This window comes from Helobdella robusta (genome assembly GCF_000326865.2).
Source record: "Helobdella robusta unplaced genomic scaffold HELROscaffold_42, whole genome shotgun sequence".
Lineage (NCBI taxonomy): Eukaryota > Metazoa > Annelida > Clitellata > Rhynchobdellida > Glossiphoniidae > Helobdella > Helobdella robusta.
Window position 1 is genome coordinate 1,145,759 of NW_008704981.1, and position 7,029 is coordinate 1,152,787.

Consider the following 7,029-nt stretch of genomic DNA (forward strand, 5'->3'; position numbering starts at 1 on the left):
ACATAAAATTTAATAGCCCATGAATAATTAATGACTTAATTGGTCCTTAATTTCTCTAGAATAGGTCAAAAAACTATTTTTATTTCTCTTTATTCTTTGTAAAATCTTTTTTTTCTTTGTTTCAGGTTTTTTTTCGTTGTTACATTATCTTTGTTGAAGTCATTGTTTGTCTATGATGTTGTCAATGTTTTATAAATGTTATTGTTGATGTTATTGTTGATGTTGTTGTTGATGATGTTGATGTGTTGGTGTGATATTAAGGGAATAGTAATGAAATAATAATAACATTAATAATAATAATAATAATGAAATTATAGAAAAATTGATATTAATTATTCATTCATGGATAGTTTATCCACCCAGTTATTTATATGATCATTCATCTGTTGGAACGTTCAATCACTCTTCAATTCATTTCTATTGCTAATTTATTGTTCTTTAATGATGTGTTATACACACTCATTCATTCATTTGTAACTTCGTTCGTTTGTTCGTACGTTCGTTTGTTCGTTTGTTCATTCGTTCCTTCATTCATTCATTCATTCATTCGTTTGTTCGTTCATTCATTCATTCATTCATTCTTCATTCATTCATTCATTCACTCCACATCTTGGCGCCATTGGAATCATTAATCGGAGCCAAAGTTATGTTAAATAATATATTAACAACAAGAATAACAAAAACAAATAAAAAATAATAACTACTACCACTACTACTACTACTAATAATAATAATATCAACAATATTAATAATAATAATAATATCAACAATATTAATAATAATAATAATAAAACAATAATAGAAAAATATTTAGTTATAAATTTTCCGCTTAGGAATGATATCTCTTTGATAACAATGATAAAAATATGGAAGAAAGCGATAATGATGGCGATGATGATGAAAACGATGATGATAATGAAGATGATGACGATGACGACGATGATGATGATGACGATGATGACGATGACGTTGCAAAAATAGTATTGTAATGACAATTTTAAAGTCTAAATTTATTAAAAATTTTACAAAATAAAAAAAAATCATCCAAATACACAAAAAATAACAATGTGTGTGTTTGCGTGTGTGTGTTGAAATGTGTGTGCGTGCGTGTGTGTGTTGAATAAGCGTATTCACGCTGCACACATGAACAACTTGAAAGTGTATAGGATGACTTGTTTAACTCTCTTGATTTATTGCGCGAATTTTTTTTGTTTTTATTGCTGAAAATACAAAAAATATTTCAAAAAGATACATAAAGTATACAAAAAGTATACAAAAAGATACAAGGCTTAAACAAAAAGTACCCAAAAAACATGAAAATTACAAAAAAGAAAAAAAAACTTGCTTTGTATGCCGTGAATTTTGTTTATAAATTATCTGCTTGCTATTCATTTGTATGCCTGTTGCTTACTGGATTGAACACACATACAAACATCCCTCACATACACACACACACACTAACACATACACACGCACACGCACGCACCACACACATACTAACACACACACCTACACTCAGATATTAACACAGACATATGTATGAGTTTACGCTTATGCATAAAAAAATTAGTCCTATTGGTATAGTCATCAGCATCGTCAGCATCATCATCTTCATCATCGTCATACTCAGTATAATTATTGATACTATCATCGTCGTCGTCATCATTATCGAAGTCATGTAAAGTAATGGTTGAAGTTTATTGTCACGTCATAAAATCGCCACAATACACTTGAGACTGCTAGAGCTGCTGCAGATGATGATGATGATAATGACGACGACGATGATGATGATAATGGCAGTTATGCTATCTTTATTGTGCATTCTTAAAAGCCTAAACATCATCGACCATTCAGTGAAGGGAGGAAGGATTAAATGCCGAATGAATGAACCAAAAAAATGAATAAATAATATAAATAAATGAATAAAAACATTTTTCCTCCAAGAAAGCTCTTAAAAAAAAGTTTCAGCTCATCATTTGATATCTTTTATCAGGTTTAGTTTTAAGTTGGCTGTTCCGTAATAATATTGTCTGTGTGCCTTTGTGTATGTGATTGTGTCTGTAAGTGTTTTTGTATTTGTGTGTCTTTTTGTGTTTGGCTGTGTGATTGTGTATGTGGGTGTGTTTGTGTATAAGATTGTGTTAGTGTGTGTGTGGGTGTGTTTGTGTATAAGACTGTGTTAGTGTGTGTGTGGGTGTGTTTGTGTATAAGATTGTGTTAGTGTGTGTGTGGGTGTGTTTGTGTATAAGATTGTGTTAGTGTGTGTGTGATTGTGTCTGTGTGTGTTTGGCTGTGGCTCATAACTTACTAATGTCGACTGCTTAATAACAATACCAATAATTAATTATCTTAATAATGGTGAACCAAATGTGAAGAAAAATATTCATATTTGATTACAAATCAGACTGTAATTGAAAGATTTGTGTCGAGAATGTAAAAAATTGAAAAGTTAGTAAATATGATGTCCATGGGGAAGATTATGACAGTAGTTATGTCTTTATTTAAAAAGTTGCAGTTGCAGAGTGCTCGAGTTCGAATGCAGATGAAATACAAGCTAATTTTCAAATGCCAGTAATGACTTATGCAACGTAAGAGTAAAAATGGTTTGTTATCATTATGAATATACATATACATGCATTTAGATATATGCATAGATAGATATGTATGTAGATATACTCATAGATATGTATTTAGATATATCTATATGTATGTATTTTTACGTAATACATTTGCACGCAAATTAATTCACGAAAATTGCGCCATAAAAATTGATTTTTGATTATATATATATATATATATATATATATATATATATATACATATTTATATGATATTTTATGTTTTTGATAACATAGAAACGAATAGATATGTAGATAAATAGATAATTTGAGATGGCTAAGCATGTTTTATCCCGCTTATTACGCCAAACTAATCAAATAAAATTAACACATAATATATCACATAAACATAACTTATTATTCCTACTATAATTATTATTATTATTGTTTTTATTGTTATTATTATTATTATTATTTACCTTTTGTATGAAAATAGCAGAAGAACTTTGGAGATTTCTAGACAAAATAAGACATGTTTTTTCATCGTATGAATCAACCTACATAAAATAATGGGGGTAAAATAACCCATGAAATAATATTAATGATACTTATTAATTATTATAATTAATACTGATAATAATTATAATAATTAATGTTGATGAAAATAATAACAATTATTATTTTTATTTTAATCTTTATTATTTAAAAAAAAATTAATCTATATTTCAATTTTTGAAATAAAACTCAAATTACTAACCGACTAAAAATATTGATACATTTTCAACATGCAAAGATCTTAAGATATTTAATTAACAATGTTAATAACTATATATATATATAATATACAGAGTGATAGAGAGTGATAGAGAGTGATAGAGAATGATAGAGAGGAAGTAAAAATGATGACAACGACGACGATGACGATGATAATAGAATAGGAAAATGAGAATGTCGTTTATAGTTAAGAGCATAGAACTCTAAACATAAAATAAAAATCCTCTTAGCAGTGCGTGTGTGTTTTGTCTGCCCATACTCTTTGCGTTCATATGTATGACATACATGTATAAAACAAACATATGTATTTGTATGTATATGTACGTATGCTGTGTATATACAAACATACGTATATATATAAATTGTATGGTTTGTGTATATACAACAATGCAAAACCATCCATTTTAACAACATTTGACTAATTAAAATATGTTTTCTCAATTTGAAATATTTAAAATACTGTTATCCATATGTGTGCGTGCGTGTGTGTGTTTGTGTGCCTGTGTATTTGTGTGTGTGTGTGTGTGTGTCACACTCATAACATGGTCATCTGATCTGAAGATGATATGAGTGAGATGTGATATGGACGCAACTAGCATGGAGTAATTTATTTTGAACGTAAAGAGATAGGTCGTTAATATATGAAAAAAAAAATATTATTTATTATTCTTATCATTTGTTTGTTATTTAATTTTATTATTGTTATTCGTAGTTTTATTGATTTTTATATTAATAATATTTTTATTAACGTAATTTGTTGAGTCAAGTTTCATTAATTTGAAATTTGCAGTAGTAGTATAAGTAGCGAGTGTAGTAGTAGTAGCAGTAGTAGTAGTAGTAGTAGCAGCAGCAGCAGAATTAGTAATAGTAGTAGTAGTAGTAGAAGTAGTAGTAGTAGTAGTAGTAGTAATAGTAGTAGTAGTATTATCAGCAGATAAAAATGAAATTATAACAAAGAATTTTTCAATTGAGTATTTGATACCGGTGATAAAAATTTTTTTTTAATTCAAAACATTTTAGCGTCTCTTTATTTAATATGTTTGTGGTTTGTTTCTAGGAATTTAGCTTTTGCTGCGCGTGTGTATGTGTATGCGCGTGTGTGTGCATGTGTGTGTGAGTGTATATGTGTGTGTGTGAGTGTGTGGTGTGTGTGTCTGTATGTGTATGTGGTTAATATGAGTGTGTGTGCTGTAGCGAACAAACATTCATAAATTCATTGATAATTTTGCTCGAATGCGCAAAGTCTTTCGAATTGTTTGCGGTGTAGGCAGACAAACACACACATTCATACACATACTTACACACACACACACACTCACATACATACAAACACGCAACTTAAACAAAAAAATTTGCTACACGTGCTCATAAAAGTTTGTATAACTGAGTATAAACATTTTTGACCATTGAAACTCACAGTAAAGTAAGTATTGTAAAAACACAGAAGCCCGAAGAAATATAAATTATATAGTAACTGAACGTGAATAACTTAGGAAAAACAGATTAAAACAGATTAAAGAAAAAAAATAGAACCCAAACAAAGATGAACAAACACATATAAACATAAATAGACACATTGAAACATAAAAAACACACAAACAGATACAAACATATACAAACACATATTAACCGACAAATACAAACATATACAAACATATACAAACACATATTAACTGACAAATACAAACAGATACAAACATATACAAACACATATTAACTGACAAATAAACCCTGGATCAGCTAAGACGAACGCTATAAATTGTATACGTGCAGCCTACAAACACGCAAACATACCGACGCACACGTGTATATACTTACATACAAGCGTACATACATGCATACATACATGCAATCATATATACAAACATACGTACAAACATCTTATTTACGCATACACACATACAACGAATACATACAAACATACACTCAAAGGACAAAAACACCCAAATGAAGACAATAAATGCATATATATAAGCATCAATACACACATACGATGCATACATGTTTATGCATACATACATGAGTTGTATTAAATAATAATGATGATGACGTGTTGTCATGACAACTGAACACACACTCACACATATATACACACACATACACATACACAAACATACATGCATGCGTGCTAAATGCTTATGATTTCTTCCACTAAAGCATATTTTTGCGTGTGATGTTTGTACGTTACGTGCAATGGTGTTTGTGTGCGTGTGTGTATGTATAATTGTCTTTAAGTGTGTAATGTATCAGAGAGAGAGAGAGAAAGAGAGAGAGAGAGAGAGAGAGAGAGAGAGAGAGAGAGAGAGAAAAGAGAGAAAAGAAAGAGAGAGAGAGAGGGAGAGAGAGCCTATATATGAATATATGTATGTATGTATGTTTATATATATATATATGTATAGCGGCTCATGTAGAGTAGTGTACTTGGCAATGGTGATGCAGTGATCTGGTTTAAATACAAGGAGAACCTCTTCGACCACAGAAAAGTGTGAAAATTGTGGCTTTTTTAATTTTTCTTTTTCGCGTGTAGTCACGTACGTCTTGTTTTTTAATGTGAGCGCTCGAGGGACAGTTTTAATTAGCGCTAACAAATTACTCTTAATATTAATAATACATACATACATGCATAAATACATATATACATACCTACATACCTACATACCAACAAACATACATACAAACATACATACAAAAATACAAACATACATACATACAAACATACATACATACAAACATACATACATACATACATACATATATACAAACATACATACAAACATACAAACATACAAACATACATACATACAAACATACATACAAACATACATACATACATACATTTTGTTAAATTCATAGATTTTAAATCGTTTTTACATATGATTCTTGGGGTCATCGGCTGTAATTTTGTCCCGGGTTTGTTTTTCCGTCATTTTTTATCGTTTTTCTGCCTGCCTCGGCCAATTTTCTCGTTTTTTGTTTTTTTATCAATATTATAATTTATTCACAGCTCATAGCTGCTACAGGTCACCGGCCTGCGGCAGGTGTGAGCTGTTTTTATTATTATATGAAAGTTCACTACATTTTAACTTATTTACCTTCTACCGACATTTATTTTTAATTTACTTTTGAAATTAAAATTTAAAATTAAAATTTATTTATAAAAAAGAAATTTCCTAAACCAATTTTTAAAATCTGTGTAAAAAAATAAACTATAAGGGGAGAGATTGGGCCAAAGTTTGCTGCAATAGTTGTCTCCTCCCACACTGTTACCTAGGTTTTTGTATTCACTCATTCACTCATTTGTTCACTCACTCATTCATTCATTAATAAAAAAAAAAGAAAAGAAAAAAAATAATAAAAGTTGAAAAAGTTATATATATTTTCCACTGGTTAAATATTTAAAGATAATTCAGTCATTCATCCGTTCGCTCGTTCATTCATTCCGTCACTCATTCATGTATTCGTTCATTCATCCATTCGTTCGGTTGTTTATTCATTTATTCACTCACTCATTCATTCTTTTTTTTCCCTCACTCGTCCGTTCAGTAATTAGCTCATTCATTCCCCCATCATTCACTCATTCATTCGTTTGTTCGCCGGCCCGTTCATTTGGTCATTCGCTGGTTCATTTATTCATTCATCCATCCACCCCACTTGGTTTCTTTCCTTTCCTTCGTTTCTTGGTTGTTTTTAATCACAT